This window comes from Giraffa tippelskirchi, chromosome 8 (assembly GCF_054371585.1).
Source record: "Giraffa tippelskirchi isolate mGirTip1 chromosome 8, T2T-mGirTip1v1.2.pri, whole genome shotgun sequence".
In the NCBI taxonomy this organism is placed as follows: domain Eukaryota; kingdom Metazoa; phylum Chordata; class Mammalia; order Artiodactyla; family Giraffidae; genus Giraffa; species Giraffa tippelskirchi.
In genome coordinates this window covers 70,489,756-70,513,119 of record NC_137282.1, presented here as the reverse complement: position 1 = coordinate 70,513,119, position 23,364 = coordinate 70,489,756, and positions in this window count along the sequence as shown.

The window sequence follows — 23,364 nt, the reverse complement described above, 5'->3', positions numbered from 1 at the left end:
CGTCGCCCGCCTGGCAGTGCCCGCGGGTCGACCAGCCGGACGGGGCTCTATCCCCTCCCCCCCTTCCCTAACCCTGCCGACGAGCTGCGGGTGCCCGCGTGTCCACCTGCCGGCCTGGCCTCTCGCACTCGCGACCTCTGGTGACGAGCCGCCAGCGCGCGCGCGTCGCCCGGCTGTCGAGGTGTCTGCCCCGCCCCCCCTTTCCTCACTCTGCCGCCGAGCTGGCGGTGCCCGCGTGTCCACCTGCCGGCCGGGCCTCCCCCACTCGCGACCTGTGCCGCCGAGCCGCCGGCGCGCGCGCATCGCCCGGCTGTCAGGGAGTCTGCCCCTCCCCCCCTCCTTACCCAACTCGGCCGCAGAGCCGCCAGGAGCCGCGGGTCGACGAGCCCGACGGGGCTCTATCCCCTCCCCCCACTTCCCTGACTCTGCCGCCGAGCCGGCGGTGCCCGCGTGTCCACCTGCCGGCCGGGCCTCTCGCACTCGCGATCTCTGGTGACGAGACGCCAGCGCGCGCGCGTCGCCCGCCTGGCTTGGAATCCGCCCCTCCCCCTCCTTCCCTCACTCTGCCGCCGAGCTGGCGCTGCCCGCGGGTCCACCTGCCGGCCGGTGCTCCCATACACGCGACCTCTGGTCACGAGCCGCCGGCGCGCGCGCGTCGCCCGGCTGTCTAGGTGTCTGCCCCTCCCCCCCCTTTCCTCACTCTGCCGCCGAGCTGGCGGTGCCCGCGTGTCCACCTGCCGGCCGGGCCTCCCCCACTCGCGACCTGTGCCGCCGAGCCGCCGGCGCGCGCGCATCGCCCGGCTGTCAGGGAGTCTGCCCCTCCCCCCCTCCTTCCCCAACTCGGCCGCAGAGCCGCCAGGAGCCGCGGGTCGACGAGCCCGACGGGGCTCTATCCCCTCCCCCCACTTCCCTGACTCTGCCGCCGAGCCGGCGGTGCCCCCGTGTCCACCTGCCGGCCGGGCCTCTCGCACTCGCGACCTCTGGTGACGAGCCGCCAGCGCGCGCGCGTCGCCCGGCTGTCGAGGTGTCTGCCCCGCCCCCCCTTTCCTCACTCTGCCGCCGAGCTGGCGGTGCCCGCGTGTCCACCTGCCGGCCGGGCCTCCCCCACTCGCGACCTGTGCCGCCGAGCCGCCGGCGCGCGCGCATCGCCCGGCTGTCAGGGAGTCTGCCCCTCCCCCCCTCCTTCCCCAACTCGGCCGCAGAGCCGCCAGGAGCCGCGGGTCGACGAGCCCGACGGGGCTCTATCCCCTCCCCCCACTTCCCTGACTCTGCCGCCGAGCCGGCGGTGCCCCCGTGTCCACCTGCCGGCCGGGCCTCTCGCACTCGCGACCTCTGGTGACGAGCCGCCAGCGCGCGCGCATCGCCCGGCTGTCGAGGTGTCTGCCCCGCCCCCCCTTTCCTCACTCTGCCGCCGAGCTGGCGGTGCCCGCGTGTCCACCTGCCGGCCGGGCCTCCCCCACTCGCGACCTGTGCCGCCGAGCCGCCGGCGCGCGCGCATCGCCCGGCTGTCAGGGAGTCTGCCCCTCCCCCCCTCCTTCCCCAACTCGGCCGCAGAGCCGCCAGGAGCCGCGGGTCGACGAGCCCGACGGGGCTCTATCCCCTCCCCCCACTTCCCTAGCTCTGTCGACGAGCTGCGGGTGCCCGCGGGTCCACCTGCGACCGGGGCTCTCCCACTCGCGACCTCGCCCGCCGAGCCGCCAGCGCGCGCCCGTCGCCCGGCTGTCAGTCTGTCTGCCCCTCCCCCGCTCCTCCCCTCACTCTGCCGCCCAGCTGGCGTTGCCCGCGGGCACCTGCCGGCCGGGCCTCTCCCACTGGCGACCTCGCCCGCCCAGCCGCCAGCGCGCGCCCGTCGCCCGCCTGGCAGTGCCCGCGGGTCGACCAGCCGGACGGGGCTCTATCCCCTCCCCCCCTTCCCTAACCCTGCCGACGAGCTGCGGGTGCCCGCGTGTCCACCTGCCGGCCGGGCCTCCCCCACTCGCGACCTGTGCCGCCGAGCCGCCGGCGCGCGCGCATCGCCCGGCTGTCAGGGAGTCTGCCCCTCCCCCCCTCCTTCCCCAACTCGGCCGCAGAGCCGCCAGGAGCCGCGGGTCGACGAGCCCGACGGGGCTCTATCCCCTCCCCCACTTCCCTGACTCTGCCGCCGAGCCGGCGGTGCCCGCGTGTCCACCTGCCGGCCGGGCCTCTCGCACTCGCGATCTCTGGTGACGAGACGCCAGCGCGCGCGCGTCGCCCGCCTGGCTTGGAATCCGCCCCTCCCCCTCCTTCCCTCACTCTGCCGCCGAGCTGGCGCTGCCCGCGGGTCCACCTGCCGGCCGTTGCTCCCCTACACGCGACCTCTGGTCACGAGCCGCCGGCGCGCGCGCGTCGCCCGGCTGTCTAGGTGTCTGCCCCTCCCCCCCTTTCCTCACTCTGCCGCCGAGCTGGCGGTGCCCGCGTGTCCACCTGCCGGCCGGGCCTCCCCCACTCGCGACCTGTGCCGCCGAGCCGCCGGCGCGCGCGCATCGCCCGGCTGTCAGGGAGTCTGCCCCTCCCCCCCTCCTTCCCTAACTCGGCCGCAGAGCCGCCAGGAGCCGCGGGTCGACGAGCCCGACGGGGCTCTATCCCCTCCCCCCACTTCCCTAACTCTGTCGACGAGCTGCGGGTGCCCGCGGGGCCACCTGCGACCGGGGCTCTCCCACTCGCGACCTCGCCCGCCGAGCCGCCAGCGCGCGCCCGTCGCCCGGCTGTCAGGCTGTCGGCCCCTCCCCCGCTCCTCCCCTCACTCTGCCGCCCAGCTGGCGTTGCCCGCGGGCACCTGCCGGCCGGGCCTCTCCCACTGGCGACCTCGCCCGCCCAGCCGCCAGCGCGCGCCCGTCGCCCGCCTGGCAGTGCCCGCGGGTCGACCAGCCGGACGGGGCTCTATCCCCTCCCCCCCTTCCCTAACCCTGCCGACGAGCTGCGGGTGCCCGCGTGTCCACCTGCCGGCCTGGCCTCTCGCACTCGCGACCTCTGGTGACGAGCCGCCAGCGCGCGCGCGTCGCCCGGCTGTCGAGGTGTCTGCCCCGCCCCCCCTTTCCTCACTCTGCCGCCGAGCTGGCGGTGCCCGCGTGTCCACCTGCCGGCCGGGCCTCCCCCACTCGCGACCTGTGCCGCCGAGCCGCCGGCGCGCGCGCATCGCCCGGCTGTCAGGGAGTCTGCCCCTCCCCCCTCCTTCCCCAACTCGGCCGCAGAGCCGCCAGGAGCCGCGGGTCGACGAGCCCGACGGGGCTCTATCCCCTCCCCCCACTTCCCTGACTCTGCCGCCGAGCCGGCGGTGCCCGCGTGTCCACCTGCCGGCCGGGCCTCTCGCACTCGCGATCTCTGGTGACGAGACGCCAGCGCGCGCGCGTCGCCCGCCTGGCTTGGAATCCGCCCCTCCCCCTCCTTCCCTCACTCTGCCGCCGAGCTGGCGCTGCCCGCGGGTCCACCTGCCGGCCGGTGCTCCCATACACGCGACCTCTGGTCACGAGCCGCCGGCGCGCGCGCGTCGCCCGGCTGTCTAGGTGTCTGCCCCTCCCCCCCCTTTCCTCACTCTGCCGCCGAGCTGGCGGTGCCCGCGTGTCCACCTGCCGGCCGGGCCTCCCCCACTCGCGACCTGTGCCGCCGAGCCGCCGGCGCGCGCGCATCGCCCGGCTGTCAGGGAGTCTGCCCCTCCCCCCCTCCTTCCCTAACTCGGCCGCAGAGCCGCCAGGAGCCGCGGGTCGACGAGCCCGACGGGGCTCTATCCCCTCCCCCCACTTCCCTAACTCTGTCGACGAGCTGCGGGTGCCCGCGGGGCCACCTGCGACCGGGGCTCTCCCACTCGCGACCTCGCCCGCCGAGCCACCAGCGCGCGCCCGTCGCCCGGCTGTCAGGCTGTCTGCCCCTCCCCCGCTCCTCCCCTCACTCTGCCGCCCAGCTGGCGTTGCCCGCGGGCACCTGCCGGCCGGGCCTCTCCCACTGGCGACCGCGCCCGCCCAGCCGCCAGCGCGCGCCCGTCGCCCGCCTGGCAGTGCCCGCGGGTCGACCAGCCGGACGGGGCTCTATCCCCTTCCCCCCTTCCCTAACCCTGCCGACGAGCTGCGGGTGCCCGCGTGTCCACCTGCCGGCCTGGCCTCTCGCACTCCCGACCTCTGGTGACGAGCCGCCAGCGCGCGCGCGTCGCCCGGCTGTCGAGGTGTCTGCCCCGCCCCCCCTTTCCTCACTCTGCCGCCGAGCTGGCGGTGCCCGCGTGTCCACCTGCCGGCCGGGCCTCCCCCACTCGCGACCTGTGCCGCCGAGGTGCCGGCGCGCGCGCATCGCCCGGCTGTCAGGGAGTCTGCCCCTCCCCCCTCCTTCCCCAACTCGGCCGCAGAGCCGCCAGGAGCCGCGGGTCGACGAGCCCGACGGGGCTCTATCCCCTCCCCCCACTTCCCTGACTCTGCCGCCGAGCCGGCGGTGCCCCCGTGTCCACCTGCCGGCCGGGCCTCTCGCACTCGCGACCTCTGGTGACGAGCCGCCAGCGCGCGCGCGTCGCCCGGCTGTCGAGGTGTCTGCCCCGCCCCCCCTTTCCTCACTCTGCCGCCGAGCTGGCGGTGCCCGCGTGTCCACCTGCCGGCCGGGCCTCCCCCACTCGCGACCTGTGCCGCCGAGCCGCCGGCGCGCGCGCATCGCCCGGCTGTCAGGGAGTCTGCCCCTCCCCCCCTCCTTCCCCAACTCGGCCGCAGAGCCGCCAGGAGCCGCGGGTCGACGAGCCCGACGGGGCTCTATCCCCTCCCCCCACTTCCCTGACTCTGCCGCCGAGCCGGCGGTGCCCGCGTGTCCACCTGCCGCCCGGGCCTCTCGCACTCGCGATCTCTGGTGACGAGACGCCAGCGCGCGCGCGTCGCCCGCCTGGCTTGGAATCCGCCCCTCCCCCTCCTTCCCTCACTCTGCCGCCGAGCTGGCGCTGCCCGCGGGTCCACCTGCCGGCCGGTGCTCCCATACACGCGACCTCTGGTCACGAGCCGCCGGCGCGCGCGCGTCGCCCGGCTGTCTAGGTGTCTGCCCCTCCCCCCCCTTTCCTCACTCTGCCGCCGAGCTGGCGGTGCCCGCGTGTCCACCTGCCGGCCGGGCCTCCCCCACTCGCGACCTGTGCCGCCGAGCCGCCGGCGCGCGCGCATCGCCCGGCTGTCAGGGAGTCTGCCCCTCCCCCCCTCCTTCCCTAACTCGGCCGCAGAGCCGCCAGGAGCCGCGGGTCGACGAGCCCGACGGGGCTCTATCCCCTCCCCCCACTTCCCTAACTCTGTCGACGAGCTGCGGGTGCCCGCGGGGCCACCTGCGACCGGGGCTCTCCCACTCGCGACCTCGCCCGCCGAGCCGCCAGCGCGCGCCCGTCGCCCGGCTGTCAGGCTGTCTGCCCCTCCCCCGCTCCTCCCCTCACTCTGCCGCCCAGCTGGCGTTGCCCGCGGGCACCTGCCGGCCGGGCCTCTCCCACTGGCGACCTCGCCCGCCCAGCCGCCAGCGCGCGCCCGTCGCCCGCCTGGCAGTTCCCGCGGGTCGACCAGCCGGACGGGGCTCTATCCCCTCCCCCCCTTCCCTAACCCTGCCGACGAGCTGCGGGTGCCCGCGTGTCCACCTGCCGGCCGGGCCTCCCCCACTCGCGACCTGTGCCGCCGAGCCGCCGGCGCGCGCGCATCGCCCGGCTGTCAGGGAGTCTGCCCCTCCCCCCCTCCTTCCCCAACTCGGCCGCAGAGCCGCCAGGAGCCGCGGGTCGACGAGCCCGACGGGGCTCTATCCCCTCCCCCCACTTCCCTGACTCTGCCGCCGAGCCGGCGGTGCCCGCGTGTCCACCTGCCGGCCGGGCCTCTCGCACTCGCGATCTCTGGTGACGAGACGCCAGCGCGCGCGCGTCGCCCGCCTGGCTTGGAATCCGCCCCTCCCCCTCCTTCCCTCACTCTGCCGCCGAGCTGGCGCTGCCCGCGGGTCCACCTGCCGGCCGTTGCTCCCCTACACGCGACCTCTGGTCACGAGCCGCCGGCGCGCGCGCGTCGCCCGGCTGTCTAGGTGTCTGCCCCTCCCCCCCTTTCCTCACTCTGCCGCCGAGCTGGCGGTGCCCGCGTGTCCACCTGCCGGCCGGGCCTCCCCCACTCGCGACCTGTGCGGCCGAGCCGCCGGCGCGCGCGCATCGCCCGGCTGTCAGGGAGTCTGCCCCTCCCCCCCTCCTTCCCTAACTCGGCCGCAGAGCCGCCAGGAGCCGCGGGTCGACGAGCCCGACGGGGCTCTATCCCCTCCCCCCACTTCCCTAACTCTGTCGACGAGCTGCGGGTGCCCGCGGGGCCACCTGCGACCGGGGCTCTCCCACTCGCGACCTCGCCCGCCGAGCCGCCAGCGCGCGCCCGTCGCCCGGCTGTCAGGCTGTCGGCCCCTCCCCCGCTCCTCCCCTCACTCTGCCGCCCAGCTGGCGTTGCCCGCGGGCACCTGCCGGCCGGGCCTCTCCCACTGGCGACCTCGCCCGCCCAGCCGCCAGCGCGCGCCCGTCGCCCGCCTGGCAGTGCCCGCGGGTCGACCAGCCGGACGGGGCTCTATCCCCTCCCCCCCTTCCCTAACCCTGCCGACGAGCTGCGGGTGCCCGCGTGTCCACCTGCCGGCCGGGCCTCCCCCACTCGCGACCTGTGCCGCCGAGCCGCCGGCGCGCGCGCATCGCCCGGCTGTCAGGGAGTCTGCCCCTCCCCCCCTCCTTCCCCAACTCGGCCGCAGAGCCGCCAGGAGCCGCGGGTCGACGAGCCCGACGGGGCTCTATCCCCTCCCCCACTTCCCTGACTCTGCCGCCGAGCCGGCGGTGCCCGCGTGTCCACCTGCCGGCCGGGCCTCTCGCACTCGCGATCTCTGGTGACGAGACGCCAGCGCGCGCGCGTCGCCCGCCTGGCTTGGAATCCGCCCCTCCCCCTCCTTCCCTCACTCTGCCGCCGAGCTGGCGCTGCCCGCGGGTCCACCTGCCGGCCGTTGCTCCCCTACACGCGACCTCTGGTCACGAGCCGCCGGCGCGCGCGCGTCGCCCGGCTGTCTAGGTGTCTGCCCCTCCCCCCCTTTCCTCACTCTGCCGCCGAGCTGGCGGTGCCCGCGTGTCCACCTGCCGGCCGGGCCTCCCCCACTCGCGACCTGTGCCGCCGAGCCGCCGGCGCGCGCGCATCGCCCGGCTGTCAGGGAGTCTGCCCCTCCCCCCCTCCTTCCCTAACTCGGCCGCAGAGCCGCCAGGAGCCGCGGGTCGACGAGCCCGACGGGGCTCTATCCCCTCCCCCCACTTCCCTAACTCTGTCGACGAGCTGCGGGTGCCCGCGGGGCCACCTGCGACCGGGGCTCTCCCACTCGCGACCTCGCCCGCCGAGCCGCCAGCGCGCGCCCGTCGCCCGGCTGTCAGGCTGTCGGCCCCTCCCCCGCTCCTCCCCTCACTCTGCCGCCCAGCTGGCGTTGCCCGCGGGCACCTGCCGGCCGGGCCTCTCCCACTGGCGACCTCGCCCGCCCAGCCGCCAGCGCGCGCCCGTCGCCCGCCTGGCAGTGCCCGCGGGTCGACCAGCCGGACGGGGCTCTATCCCCTCCCCCCCTTCCCTAACCCTGCCGACGAGCTGCGGGTGCCCGCGTGTCCACCTGCCGGCCTGGCCTCTCGCACTCGCGACCTCTGGTGACGAGCCGCCAGCGCGCGCGCGTCGCCCGGCTGTCGAGGTGTCTGCCCCGCCCCCCCTTTCCTCACTCTGCCGCCGAGCTGGCGGTGCCCGCGTGTCCACCTGCCGGCCGGGCCTCCCCCACTCGCGACCTGTGCCGCCGAGCCGCCGGCGCGCGCGCATCGCCCGGCTGTCAGGGAGTCTGCCCCTCCCCCCCTCCTTCCCCAACTCGGCCGCAGAGCCGCCAGGAGCCGCGGGTCGACGAGCCCGACGGGGCTCTATCCCCTCCCCCCACTTCCCTGACTCTGCCGCCGAGCCGGCGGTGCCCGCGTGTCCACCTGCCGGCCGGGCCTCTCGCACTCGCGATCTCTGGTGACGAGACGCCAGCGCGCGCGCGTCGCCCGCCTGGCTTGGAATCCGCCCCTCCCCCTCCTTCCCTCACTCTGCCGCCGAGCTGGCGCTGCCCGCGGGTCCACCTGCCGGCCGGTGCTCCCATACACGCGACCTCTGGTCACGAGCCGCCGGCGCGCGCGCGTCGCCCGGCTGTCTAGGTGTCTGCCCCTCCCCCCCCTTTCCTCACTCTGCCGCCGAGCTGGCGGTGCCCGCGTGTCCACCTGCCGGCCGGGCCTCCCCCACTCGCGACCTGTGCCGCCGAGCCGCCGGCGCGCGCGCATCGCCCGGCTGTCAGGGAGTCTGCCCCTCCCCCCCTCCTTCCCTAACTCGGCCGCAGAGCCGCCAGGAGCCGCGGGTCGACGAGCCCGACGGGGCTCTATCCCCTCCCCCCACTTCCCTAACTCTGTCGACGAGCTGCGGGTGCCCGCGGGGCCACCTGCGACCGGGGCTCTCCCACTCGCGACCTCGCCCGCCGAGCCACCAGCGCGCGCCCGTCGCCCGGCTGTCAGGCTGTCTGCCCCTCCCCCGCTCCTCCCCTCACTCTGCCGCCCAGCTGGCGTTGCCCGCGGGCACCTGCCGGCCGGGCCTCTCCCACTGGCGACCGCGCCCGCCCAGCCGCCAGCGCGCGCCCGTCGCCCGCCTGGCAGTGCCCGCGGGTCGACCAGCCGGACGGGGCTCTATCCCCTTCCCCCCTTCCCTAACCCTGCCGACGAGCTGCGGGTGCCCGCGTGTCCACCTGCCGGCCTGGCCTCTCGCACTCCCGACCTCTGGTGACGAGCCGCCAGCGCGCGCGCGTCGCCCGGCTGTCGAGGTGTCTGCCCCGCCCCCCCTTTCCTCACTCTGCCGCCGAGCTGGCGGTGCCCGCGTGTCCACCTGCCGGCCGGGCCTCCCCCACTCGCGACCTGTGCCGCCGAGGTGCCGGCGCGCGCGCATCGCCCGGCTGTCAGGGAGTCTGCCCCTCCCCCCCTCCTTCCCCAACTCGGCCGCAGAGCCGCCAGGAGCCGCGGGTCGACGAGCCCGACGGGGCTCTATCCCCTCCCCCCACTTCCCTGACTCTGCCGCCGAGCCGGCGGTGCCCCCGTGTCCACCTGCCGGCCGGGCCTCTCGCACTCGCGACCTCTGGTGACGAGCCGCCAGCGCGCGCGCGTCGCCCGGCTGTCGAGGTGTCTGCCCCGCCCCCCCTTTCCTCACTCTGCCGCCGAGCTGGCGGTGCCCGCGTGTCCACCTGCCGGCCGGGCCTCCCCCACTCGCGACCTGTGCCGCCGAGCCGCCGGCGCGCGCGCATCGCCCGGCTGTCAGGGAGTCTGCCCCTCCCCCCCTCCTTCCCCAACTCGGCCGCAGAGCCGCCAGGAGCCGCGGGTCGACGAGCCCGACGGGGCTCTATCCCCTCCCCCCACTTCCCTGACTCTGCCGCCGAGCCGGCGGTGCCCGCGTGTCCACCTGCCGGCCGGGCCTCTCGCACTCGCGATCTCTGGTGACGAGACGCCAGCGCGCGCGCGTCGCCCGCCTGGCTTGGAATCCGCCCCTCCCCCTCCTTCCCTCACTCTGCCGCCGAGCTGGCGCTGCCCGCGGGTCCACCTGCCGGCCGGTGCTCCCATACACGCGACCTCTGGTCACGAGCCGCCGGCGCGCGCGCGTCGCCCGGCTGTCTAGGTGTCTGCCCCTCCCCCCCCTTTCCTCACTCTGCCGCCGAGCTGGCGGTGCCCGCGTGTCCACCTGCCGGCCGGGCCTCCCCCACTCGCGACCTGTGCCGCCGAGCCGCCGGCGCGCGCGCATCGCCCGGCTGTCAGGGAGTCTGCCCCTCCCCCCCTCCTTCCCTAACTCGGCCGCAGAGCCGCCAGGAGCCGCGGGTCGACGAGCCCGACGGGGCTCTATCCCCTCCCCCCACTTCCCCAGCTCTGTCGACGAGCTGCGGGTGCCCGCGGGTCCACCTGCGACCGGGGCTCTCCCACTCGCGACCTCGCCCGCCGAGCCGCCAGCGCGCGCCCGTCGCCCGGCTGTCAGGCTGTCTGCCCCTCCCCCGCTCCTCCCCTCACTCTGCCGCCCAGCTGGCGTTGCCCGCGGGCACCTGCCGGCCGGGCCTCTCCCACTGGCGACCTCGCCCGCCCAGCCGCCAGCGCGCGCCCGTCGCCCGCCTGGCAGTGCCCGCGGGTCGACCAGCCGGACGGGGCTCTATCCCCTCCCCCCCTTCCCTAACCCTGCCGACGAGCTGCGGGTGCCCGCGTGTCCACCTGCCGGCCTGGCCTCTCGCACTCGCGACCTCTGGTGACGAGCCGCCAGCGCGCGCGCGTCGCCCGGCTGTCGAGGTGTCTGCCCCGCCCCCCCTTTCCTCACTCTGCCGCCGAGCTGGCGGTGCCCGCGTGTCCACCTGCCGGCCGGGCCTCCCCCACTCGCGACCTGTGCCGCCGAGCCGCCGGCGCGCGCGCATCGCCCGGCTGTCAGGGAGTCTGCCCCTCCCCCCCTCCTTCCCCAACTCGGCCGCAGAGCCGCCAGGAGCCGCGGGTCGACGAGCCCGACGGGGCTCTATCCCCTCCCCCCACTTCCCTGACTCTGCCGCCGAGCCGGCGGTGCCCGCGTGTCCACCTGCCGGCCGGGCCTCTCGCACTCGCGATCTCTGGTGACGAGACGCCAGCGCGCGCGCGTCGCCCGCCTGGCTTGGAATCCGCCCCTCCCCCTCCTTCCCTCACTCTGCCGCCGAGCTGGCGCTGCCCGCGGGTCCACCTGCCGGCCGGTGCTCCCATACACGCGACCTCTGGTCACGAGCCGCCGGCGCGCGCGCGTCGCCCGGCTGTCTAGGTGTCTGCCCCTCCCCCCCCTTTCCTCACTCTGCCGCCGAGCTGGCGGTGCCCGCGTGTCCACCTGCCGGCCGGGCCTCCCCCACTCGCGACCTGTGCCGCCGAGCCGCCGGCGCGCGCGCATCGCCCGGCTGTCAGGGAGTCTGCCCCTCCCCCCCTCCTTCCCCAACTCGGCCGCAGAGCCGCCAGGAGCCGCGGGTCGACGAGCCCGACGGGGCTCTATCCCCTCCCCCCACTTCCCTGACTCTGCCGCCGAGCCGGCGGTGCCCCCGTGTCCACCTGCCGGCCGGGCCTCTCGCACTCGCGACCTCTGGTGACGAGCCGCCAGCGCGCGCGCGTCGCCCGGCTGTCGAGGTGTCTGCCCCGCCCCCCCTTTCCTCACTCTGCCGCCGAGCTGGCGGTGCCCGCGTGTCCACCTGCCGGCCGGGCCTCCCCCACTCGCGACCTGTGCCGCCGAGCCGCCGGCGCGCGCGCATCGCCCGGCTGTCAGGGAGTCTGCCCCTCCCCCCCTCCTTCCCCAACTCGGCCGCAGAGCCGCCAGGAGCCGCGGGTCGACGAGCCCGACGGGGCTCTATCCCCTCCCCCCACTTCCCTGACTCTGCCGCCGAGCCGGCGGTGCCCGCGTGTCCACCTGCCGGCCGGGCCTCTCGCACTCGCGATCTCTGGTGACGAGACGCCAGCGCGCGCGCGTCGCCCGCCTGGCTTGGAATCCGCCCCTCCCCCTCCTTCCCTCACTCTGCCGCCGAGCTGGCGCTGCCCGCGGGTCCACCTGCCGGCCGGTGCTCCCATACACGCGACCTCTGGTCACGAGCCGCCGGCGCGCGCGCGTCGCCCGGCTGTCTAGGTGTCTGCCCCTCCCCCCCCTTTCCTCACTCTGCCGCCGAGCTGGCGGTGCCCGCGTGTCCACCTGCCGGCCGGGCCTCCCCCACTCGCGACCTGTGCCGCCGAGCCGCCGGCGCGCGCGCATCGCCCGGCTGTCAGGGAGTCTGCCCCTCCCCCCCTCCTTCCCTAACTCGGCCGCAGAGCCGCCAGGAGCCGCGGGTCGACGAGCCCGACGGGGCTCTATCCCCTCCCCCCACTTCCCTAGCTCTGTCGACGAGCTGCGGGTGCCCGCGGGTCCACCTGCGACCGGGGCTCTCCCACTCGCGACCTCGCCCGCCGAGCCGCCAGCGCGCGCCCGTCGCCCGGCTGTCAGGCTGTCTGCCCCTCCCCCGCTCCTCCCCTCACTCTGCCGCCCAGCTGGCGTTGCCCGCGGGCACCTGCCGGCCGGGCCTCTCCCACTGGCGACCTCGCCCGCCCAGCCGCCAGCGCGCGCCCGTCGCCCGCCTGGCAGTGCCCGCGGGTCGACCAGCCGGACGGGGCTCTATCCCCTCCCCCCCTTCCCTAACCCTGCCGACGAGCTGCGGGTGCCCGCGTGTCCACCTGCCGGCCTGGCCTCTCGCACTCGCGACCTCTGGTGACGAGCCGCCAGCGCGCGCGCGTCGCCCGGCTGTCGAGGTGTCTGCCCCGCCCCCCCTTTCCTCACTCTGCCGCCGAGCTGGCGGTGCCCGCGTGTCCACCTGCCGGCCGGGCCTCCCCCACTCGCGACCTGTGCCGCCGAGCCGCCGGCGCGCGCGCATCGCCCGGCTGTCAGGGAGTCTGCCCCTCCCCCCCTCCTTACCCAACTCGGCCGCAGAGCCGCCAGGAGCCGCGGGTCGACGAGCCCGACGGGGCTCTATCCCCTCCCCCCACTTCCCTGACTCTGCCGCCGAGCCGGCGGTGCCCGCGTGTCCACCTGCCGGCCGGGCCTCTCGCACTCGCGATCTCTGGTGACGAGACGCCAGCGCGCGCGCGTCGCCCGCCTGGCTTGGAATCCGCCCCTCCCCCTCCTTCCCTCACTCTGCCGCCGAGCTGGCGCTGCCCGCGGGTCCACCTGCCGGCCGGTGCTCCCATACACGCGACCTCTGGTCACGAGCCGCCGGCGCGCGCGCGTCGCCCGGCTGTCTAGTTGTCTGCCCCTCCCCCCCCTTTCCTCACTCTGCCGCCGAGCTGGCGGTGCCCGCGTGTCCACCTGCCGGCCGGGCCTCCCCCACTCGCGACCTGTGCCGCCGAGCCGCCGGCGCGCGCGCATCGCCCGGCTGTCAGGAATCTGCCCCTCCCCCCCTCCTTCCCCAACTCGGCCGCAGAGCCGCCAGGAGCCGCGGGTCGACGAGCCCGACGGGGCTCTATCCCCTCCCCCCACTTCCCTGACTCTGCCGCCGAGCCGGCGGTGCCCCCGTGTCCACCTGCCGGCCGGGCCTCTCGCACTCGCGACCTCTGGTGACGAGCCGCCAGCGCGCGCGCGTCGCCCGGCTGTCGAGGTGTCTGCCCCGCCCCCCCTTTCCTCACTCTGCCGCCGAGCTGGCGGTGCCCGCGTGTCCACCTGCCGGCCGGGCCTCCCCCACTCGCGACCTGTGCCGCCGAGCCGCCGGCGCGCGCGCATCGCCCGGCTGTCAGGGAGTCTGCCCCTCCCCCCCTCCTTCCCCAACTCGGCCGCAGAGCCGCCAGGAGCCGCGGGTCGACGAGCCCGACGGGGCTCTATCCCCTCCCCCCACTTCCCTGACTCTGCCGCCGAGCCGGCGGTGCCCCCGTGTCCACCTGCCGGCCGGGCCTCTCGCACTCGCGACCTCTGGTGACGAGCCGCCAGCGCGCGCGCATCGCCCGGCTGTCGAGGTGTCTGCCCCGCCCCCCCTTTCCTCACTCTGCCGCCGAGCTGGCGGTGCCCGCGTGTCCACCTGCCGGCCGGGCCTCCCCCACTCGCGACCTGTGCCGCCGAGCCGCCGGCGCGCGCGCATCGCCCGGCTGTCAGGGAGTCTGCCCCTCCCCCCCTCCTTCCCCAACTCGGCCGCAGAGCCGCCAGGAGCCGCGGGTCGACGAGCCCGACGGGGCTCTATCCCCTCCCCCCACTTCCCTAGCTCTGTCGACGAGCTGCGGGTGCCCGCGGGTCCACCTGCGACCGGGGCTCTCCCACTCGCGACCTCGCCCGCCGAGCCGCCAGCGCGCGCCCGTCGCCCGGCTGTCAGGCTGTCTGCCCCTCCCCCGCTCCTCCCCTCACTCTGCCGCCCAGCTGGCGTTGCCCGCGGGCACCTGCCGGCCGGGCCTCTCCCACTGGCGACCTCGCCCGCCCAGCCGCCAGCGCGCGCCCGTCGCCCGCCTGGCAGTGCCCGCGGGTCGACCAGCCGGACGGGGCTCTATCCCCTCCCCCCCTTCCCTAACCCTGCCGACGAGCTGCGGGTGCCCGCGTGTCCACCTGCCGGCCGGGCCTCCCCCACTCGCGACCTGTGCCGCCGAGCCGCCGGCGCGCGCGCATCGCCCGGCTGTCAGGGAGTCTGCCCCTCCCCCCCTCCTTCCCCAACTCGGCCGCAGAGCCGCCAGGAGCCGCGGGTCGACGAGCCCGACGGGGCTCTATCCCCTCCCCCCACTTCCCTGACTCTGCCGCCGAGCCGGCGGTGCCCGCGTGTCCACCTGCCGGCCGGGCCTCTCGCACTCGCGATCTCTGGTGACGAGACGCCAGCGCGCGCGCGTCGCCCGCCTGGCTTGGAATCCGCCACTCCCCCTCCTTCCCTCACTCTGCCGCCGAGCTGGCGCTGCCCGCGGGTCCACCTGCCGGCCGTTGCTCCCCTACACGCGACCTCTGGTCACGAGCCGCCGGCGCGCGCGTGTCGCCCGGCTGTCTAGGTGTCTGCCCCTCCCCCCCTTTCCTCACTCTGCCGCCGAGCTGGCGGTGCCCGCGTGTCCACCTGCCGGCCGGGCCTCCCCCACTCGCGACCTGTGCCGCCGAGCCGCCGGCGCGCGCGCATCGCCCGGCTGTCAGGGAGTCTGCCCCTCCCCCCCTCCTTCCCTAACTCGGCCGCAGAGCCGCCAGGAGCCGCGGGTCGACGAGCCCGACGGGGCTCTATCCCCTCCCCCCACTTCCCTAACTCTGTCGACGAGCTGCGGGTGCCCGCGGGTCCACCTGCGACCGGGGCTCTCCCACTCGCGACCTCGCCCGCCGAGCCGCCAGCGCGCGCCCGTCGCCCGGCTGTCAGGCTGTCGGCCCCTCCCCCGCTCCTCCCCTCACTCTGCCGCCCAGCTGGCGTTGCCCGCGGGCACCTGCCGGCCGGGCCTCTCCCACTGGCGACCTCGCCCGCCCAGCCGCCAGCGCGCGCCCGTCGCCCGCCTGGCAGTGCCCGCGGGTCGACCAGCCGGACGGGGCTCTATCCCCTCCCCCCCTTCCCTAACCCTGCCGACGAGCTGCGGGTGCCCGCGTGTCCACCTGCCGGCCTGGCCTCTCGCACTCGCGACCTCTGGTGACGAGCCGCCAGCGCGCGCGCGTCGCCCGGCTGTCGAGGTGTCTGCCCCGCCCCCCCTTTCCTCACTCTGCCGCCGAGCTGGCGGTGCCCGCGGGTCCACCTGCCGGCCGGGCCTGTCGCACTCGCGACCTCTGGTCACGAGCCGCCAATGCGCGCGCGTCGCCCGGCTGTCGAGGTGTCTGCCCCGCTCCCCCTTTCCTCACTCTGCCGCCGAGCTGGCGGTGCCCGCGTGTCCACCTGCCGGCCGGGCCTCCCCCACTCGCGACCTGTGCCGCCGAGCCGCCGGCGCGCGCGCATCGCCCGGCTGTCAGGGAGTCTGCCCCTCCCCCCCGCCTTCCCCAACTCGGCCGCAGAGCCGCCAGGAGCCGCGGGTCGACGAGCCCGACGGGGCTCTATCCCCTCCCCCCACTTCCCTGACTCTGCCGCCGAGCCGGCGGTGCCCCCGTGTCCACCTGCCGGCCGGGCCTCTCGCACTCGCGACCTCTGGTGACGAGCCGCCAGCGCGCGCGCGTCGCCCGGCTGTCGAGGTGTCTGCCCCGCCCCCCCTTTCCTCACTCTGCCGCCGAGCTGGCGGTGCCCGCGTGTCCACCTGCCGGCCGGGCCTCCCCCACTCGCGACCTGTGCCGCCGAGCCGCCGGCGCGCGCGCATCGCCCGGCTGTCAGGGAGTCTGCCCCTCCCCCCCTCCTTCCCCAACTCGGCCGCAGAGCCGCCAGGAGCCGCGGGTCGACGAGCCCGACGGGGCTCTATCCCCTCCCCCCACTTCCCTGACTCTGCCGCCGAGCCGGCGGTGCCCGCGTGTCCACCTGCCGGCCGGGCCTCTCGCACTCGCGATCTCTGGTGACGAGACGCCAGCGCGCGCGCGTCGCCCGCCTGGCTTGGAATCCGCCCCTCCCCCTCCTTCCCTCACTCTGCCGCCGAGCTGGCGGTGCCCGCGGGTCCACCTGCCGGCCGGTGCTCCCCTACACGCGACCTCTGGTCACGAGCCGCCGGCGCGCGCGCGTCGCCCGGCTGTCTAGGTGTCTGCCCCTCCCCCCCCTTTCCTCACTCTGCCGCCGAGCTGGCGGTGCCCGCGTGTCCACCTGCCGGCCGGGCCTCCCCCACTCGCGACCTGTGCCGCCGAGCCGCCGGCGCGCGCGCATCGCCCGGCTGTCAGGGAGTCTGCCCCTCCCCCCCTCCTTCCCTAACTCGGCCGCAGAGCCGCCAGGAGCCGCGGGTCGACGAGCCCGACGGGGCTCTATCCCCTCCCCCCACTTCCCTAACTCTGTCGACGAGCTGCGGGTGCCCGCGGGGCCACCTGCGACCGGGGCTCTCCCACTCGCGACCTCGCCCGCCGAGCCGCCAGCGCGCGCCCGTCGCCCGGCTGTCAGGCTGTCTGCCCCTCCCCCGCTCCTCCCCTCACTCTGCCGCCCAGCTGGCGTTGCCCGCGGGCACCTGCCGGCCGGGCCTCTCCCACTGGCGACCTCGCCCGCCCAGCCGCCAGCGCGCGCCCGTCGCCCGCCTGGCAGTGCCCGCGGGTCGACCAGCCGGACGGGGCTCTATCCCCTCCCCCCCTTCCCTAACCCTGCCGACGAGCTGCGGGTGCCCGCGTGTCCACCTGCCGGCCTGGCCTCTCGCACTCCCGACCTCTGGTGACGAGCCGCCAGCGCGCGCGCGTCGCCCGGCTGTCGAGGTGTCTGCCCCGCCCCCCCTTTCCTCACTCTGCCGCCGAGCTGGCGGTGCCCGCGTGTCCACCTGCCGGCCGGGCCTCCCCCACTCGCGACCTGTGCCGCCGAGCCGCCGGCGCGCGCGCATCGCCCGGCTGTCAGGGAGTCTGCCCCTCCCCCCCTCCTTCCCCAACTCGGCCGCAGAGCCGCCAGGAGCCGCGGGTCGACGAGCCCGACGGGGCTCTATCCCCTCCCCCCACTTCCCTGACTCTGCCGCCGAGCCGGCGGTGCCCGCGTGTCCACCTGCCGGCCGGGCCTCTCGCACTCGCGATCTCTGGTGACGAGACGCCAGCGCGCGCGCGTCGCCCGCCTGGCTTGGAATCCGCCCCTCCCCCTCCTTCCCTCACTCTGCCGCCGAGCTGGCGGTGCCCGCGGGTCCACCTGACGGCCGGTGCTCCCCTACACGCGACCTCTGGTCACGAGCCGCCAGCGCGCGCGCGTCGCCCGGCTGTCTAGGTGTCTGCCCCTCCCCCCCCTTTCCTCACTCTGCCGCCGAGCTGGCGGTGCCCGCGTGTCCACCTGCCGGCCGGGCCTCCCCCACTCGCGACCTGTGCCGCCGAGCCGCCGGCGCGCGCGCATCGCCCGGCTATCAGGGAGTCTGCCCCTCCCCCCCTCCTTCCCTCTCTGGGCCGCAGAGCGGCCAGCGCCCGCGGGTCGAGCACCCGGACGGACCTCTCCCACTCGCGACCTCTGCCCCCGAGCTGCCGTGTTGATCCCGCTCGACCTCACCCGAGTGGTCTCTCGGCTCGCCCTGCCTTCCGGAGTTGATCTGGTCTGGGCGGACCGAGCCGCCAGATCGACCCGTTCTCTTCCGTTTGCGTTTTCTTTTTCAGGTGCGTCGGGTTTGTTGGTTGCGGTTATGTGAGGGACGAGTGCGTGCTTTTGCTCTTGAGGCGCTGCAATGTGAACGCGTCGTTTCAAATCCAAGTGTCTTCATTTGTGCCGTTGCTCAACGTTGCTTTTGCCGAAAGAGCCGTCGTCCGGGTCACAAAAGGGCTTTCTCCTGGCGTGCCCAAAGATGATGACGAGGACACGGACGGGGATGCTGGCGAGTTGTTGTTCTGGGGCGTGTGCTCACACCGTCTGACGTGGGCCTGCGATCCCCCTCGGATGGGAGTGCATTCCGCTGCTCCGTGGGTGGGGAGTCAAGAATCCTTCCCGTCCCGTCCGTCCGTGCGTCCGTCATCCCTCGCCCAGGGACGTTCTCGAGAAGTGTTGGCGGATCCCGTTCTCCTGTCTGCGCCGTTGACTGAGTGGAGAAACGCGAACTAGGATGGGCTCCGTCTGGCAACGAGTCCCCGTCGGTCGCCCACTAAGCTCCTATGCTGGGGCTGGCTCACTGGATAGCTGGTTGGGGGTCGGGCGCTTTTTCAGAGGGTCTTGGGGCGGGGCGACCACGGATGGAGCCGGCCCGGGCCGGCTAACTCTTGAAAGCCTTGAGGCTGTGGAAGGAGGCAGTGTGGGTGGGGCACCTTGGGACAGAGGTCAAGGGGGCGGGGATGGGTAGCCACTTCGGCTTTTCGGTTTGGGTGGGAAATCTTGACGAAACTTAACTGGATTCCAGAAAACGGGCATTGGATCCCAAGGGAATCGACTTCCTTCTCTCTGGCCTGGTCACTTCGCATGGGGGAATCTTAGTTCTCCCGCCAAAGATGTTGAAACCAAGACGTGACAGGTCACGCGGGTCCAGTCGCTCCAGTGAGGTTCAGGGGCAGAACACAAGGGTCAAAGTTCGCCTCGTGACAACGAAACCCTGCGCACCCACCCCACTCCTCCGCCACGCCCCCCCCCCCCCCCCGCGCCGGCCAAATCGGAACACTCCCTTGTCTGCCCAAGACAGGTGCTGGCTGGTGGTGGCTGAGGTGAGGGGGGCAGACTCCCGTTGCACGGGAGTGAGCTTGATCCCGGAGGTGATGAGCTCAGAAAACACAAGCAAATATTCAGAAGAATATCCGTGCACGTTGTCCTTTGCTGACTGTGGCTTTCTGTCTCTGCCTGCACCACCTACACACGCTGCCCACGCCCCCAACGCGTACACACACAGCGCACGCACTCCCCCACGGCCCTACGCAGCACCCGCACACACGCCGGCCACACCCACTCACACACACACACAGCGTTGTCCTTGGACTGGCTCTCTCTGCCTGCCCCCCCACACACCCACGTGGCGCACAGACACACCACCACCCCGACACTGGCCCCCTACACACACGGCCCTATGCGCCACCGCACACAGGCACACACCCCGCAGGCACACTCCCACCCCCCCCGACCCCCCCCCACTATGTTGTCCTTGGCCTGGCTGTGTGTGCCCCTGCCTCTGCCTCTGCCCCTCCCCCCACTCACAACTACGTGGGACCTGCACACAGCACAGACACCCCCCCACACACACACTGCCCTCCCCCACACGGTCCTATGGGCCACCGCACACACGCACACACCCGGCACCCACACTCCTTCTCACCCCCGCCCTTCCCCCACACACTATGTCGTCCTTGGCCTGGCTGTGTGTCTCTCTGCCCGCCCCCCCTTAACAACCACGTGGCACCCGCACACAGCACAGACACACCCCCACCCATCCCCGCCCCTCCCCCTCCACACACTATGTTGTCCTTGGCCTGGCTGTGTGTCTCTCTGCCCGCCGCCCCCCTCACACCCACGTGGCACCCGCACACAGCAGAGACACACACCCCTACACACACACTGCCCCCCGCGCGCGGTCCTAGGCGCCTCCGCACAACACGCACACACCCCGCACGCACACTCCCCACCCCGCACCCCGAACCCGCCCACCCACACTACGTTGTCCTTGGCCTGGCTGTCTCTCTCTGCCTCTGTCACTGCCCGCCCCTCCCACACCCGCACCCACAGGCGCACACACCCCCGTGGCATTCGCACACAGCACAGACACAATACCCCCCCCCACTGCCCCCCTACACACACGGTCCTATGTGCCATCGCACACACCCCGCACCCACACTCCCACCCCCCGCCCCGCCCCCCCCACACTATGTTGTCCTTGGCCTGGCTGTGTCTCTTTGCCTCTGCCTCTGCCCCTCCCCCCACTCACACCTCCGTGGGACCTGCACACAGCACAGACACCCCCCACACACACACACACTGCCCCCACCACGGTCCTATGGGCCACCGCACACACCCCGCACCCACACTCCCACCCCCCCGCCCCCTCCCCCACACACGACGTTGTCCTTGGCCTGGCTGTCTCTCTCTGCCGCTGTCACTGCCCGCTCCCCTCCCCCACACCCGCACCCACAGGCGCACACACCCACGTGGCACCCGCACACAGCACAGACACAACACCCCCCACACACTGCCCGCCCCCCCGCACGGTCCTAGGCGCCTCCGCACACACCCTGCACGCACACTCCCACCCCGCACCCCGACCCCGCCCACACACACTACGTTGCCCTTGGCCTGGCTGTCTCTCTCTGCCTCTGTCACTGCCCGCCCCCCCCACACCCGGACACACCCCCGTGGCATTCGCACACAGCACAGACACAACACCCCACACACGGTCCTATGCGCCGTCGCACACACGCAACACCCCACACACGGTCCGATGCGCCATCGCACACACGCACACACCCCGCACGCACACTCGCACCCCCCACCCCGACCCTCCCCCAAACTACGTTGTCCTTGGCCTGGCTGTGTCTCTCTGCCTCTGCCTCTGCCCCTCCCCCCACTCACACCTCCGTGGGACCTGCACACAGCACAGACACCCCCCCACACACACACACTGCCCCCCCCACGGTCCTATGGGCCACCGCACACACGCACACACCCCACACCCACACTCCCACCCCCCGCCCCCTCCCCCACACACTACGTTGTCCTTGGCCTGGCTGTCTCTCTCTGCCGCTGTCACTGCCCGCTCCCCTCCCCCACACCCGCACCCACAGGCGCACACACCCACGTGGCACCCGCACACAGCACAGACACACCACCCCCCAACACACTGCCCGCCCCCACGCACAGTCCTAGGCGCCATCGCACACACGCACACACCCCGCACGCACACTCGCACCTCCCACCCCGACCCTCCCCCAAACTATGTTGTCCTTGGCCTGGCTGTGTCTCTCTGCCTCTGCCTCTGCCCCTCCCCTCACTCACACTTACGTGGGACCTGCACACAGCACAGACCCACACCCCCACACACACACTGCCCCCCCCACGGTCCTATGGGGCACCGCACACACGCACACACCCCGCACCCACACTCCCACCCACCCCCCGCCCCCTCCGCCACACAGTACGTTGTCCTTGGCCCGGGTGTGTGTGTCTCTCTGCCCGCCCCCCCCCCCCCCGCTTAACAACCACGTGGCACCCGCACACAGCACAGACACCCCCCACACACCCACTTGCCCCCCACACACTGCCCTCCTTCACACACGGTCCTGTGCGCCATCCCCCCCACGCACACACCACGCACGCACGCACCCACCCACCCCCGCCCCTCCCCCCACACACATTATGTTGTCCTTGACCTGGCTGTGTGTCTCCCTGCCTCTGCCTCTGCCCGCCTCCCCTCACACCCGCACCCACAGGCGCACACACCCACGTGGAACCCACACACGGCACAGACACGCCCCCCACACACACTGTGTGGTGTCCCTGTCCCTCACTTTCTCCTTCCCTTCTTCATCGTCCCTCTGCCCCTTCCTCCCCACCTCCAGATTCACAGGACAGGGTGCCTCTAAGGTGCCTCTGCCTGTTAATACACCCTTGACAGGAAGATTTCTACAGTCTGACCCGTCACGCCTGTCACCTGGGGGGGGGGGGCGGGGCGGGTGCGTGGTCAAGCATCCTTGGTATGCTAGGTAGAGCTTTCTCTGTGGAAGGTGGAAGCAAACGCTGTGTGCCACTTGGGGCATACCTTCCACGGTCCCTAGTGGTTGACACGCCACCCACTTCACTGAGCAAATCCTAGGAGCCTTCACCGAATCTCTTGCAAAATTCTTCAGAACTGTCAGTCTTCCAGTCACCCCCCATCATCATCAGGCGACGTGTAGAGGACCGATGGAAAAACGGGAGGATTGACTTCTTCCATGGGATCGGATGACCTGAGGAGTAGGATGCTCAAATGGATGCCTGACTTCTTGACGAAAATACGTTGGGGCGGGGAGGGGCAGGACGGTCCACTTAGGAGGTCGGGTTGAACGTGTACACATACGACATGTACATCATACAATCCACAAGCACCTACTAGGCAGCACAGGAAATGTAGGCTTCCTACTTTGGATTCACCTCTGAGGGAAAAGAATCTGAAAACCCGAAACGAGCACGACTTTGTAAACCCACTCTATACTTCATTTCTGCCATAAGGGTGGTGTCATCTGCATAGCTGAGGGGATTGCTATTTCTCCCAGCCATTTTGATTCCAGCTTGTGCTTCATCCAGCCCAGCGTGTCTCGTGATGCTGTACTCGGCATATAAGTTAAATAAGCAGGGTGATGATAGAGAGCCTTGATGGACTCCTTACCCTATTTGGAACCAGCCTGTTGTGTTCCATGTCTAGTTCTTACCTGTTGCTTCCTGACCTGCAGAAATACAGATTTCTCACTACTTTTGTTGTTGTTGTTGTGAATTCCCTAACCTGAGTGAAAAGCGCGAGAGACAGAGAGAAGAGGGGGAGGGACAGGCAGACAGGCAGGGGGGAAAAATAATCATAATCATAAAAAAAAAAAAAAAAAGGACCTTACCGTTAACTCTGTTGCTTTCCAGATCCAAAGAGACCACAAAGGACCGGAAAGGACACAATGTTTAAAATGGGAATTGGAAAAGACGGACATCCACTTGGTCGCTTCAAACAATAATGCCCCTGTCAGCAGAATAGAATCGTTTCTCTTTTTCTCTCTACCTGGTCCTTCCAGACTTCAGAAACTCTCAGTGAGGATTCTTCTCTCCTTGGCGAGAGAGTGATTTCCATACGTTCCTTAGGGGCCCAGAGGATGTTTCTGTGAAACGGAGATATCCACTTCTGGATGGGAGATTCCTGGGCCACGTGTGTTTGGTCCTTTGCCTGTGGTGCTTCCCCCGAAAGTGGGACTGGATCCTGAAGTTTTCTGAGTTGCCTCCGATATCGGAAGCTCTGTCAGAGGGGACAACCCTCTCTGGGGGGACATTTGCCACCATCTCTTGCCCTTCTGACGGAGAACTCAAAAGGCCCTGTGCCTGAAGCTCTGCAGATGGAAGCTAGAGTGAAGGAGGAAACAGACAGAGCTAGACTCCATCTTAGGCCAGGCTGCGAACATGAGGCTACACGCACGGTCACCCTCCCAATGGACTCTGAACTTTGTGCCCGGTGTCTATAGAAGGGGCATACCAATGGAAAACCGGACACGCACACACACACACGCAGGCGCCCGCCCGCCCGCGCGCGCGCGCGCACACACACACACACACCCGGATAAAACAGCCTTTGGGGCTTGTACTTGGACTCTCCGTGGCCTAAAAGAATATGCTAAGTATCTCTGTCACAGAACAAAGCCATCAGTTCCATTATGTGTATCAGGATATGACCAC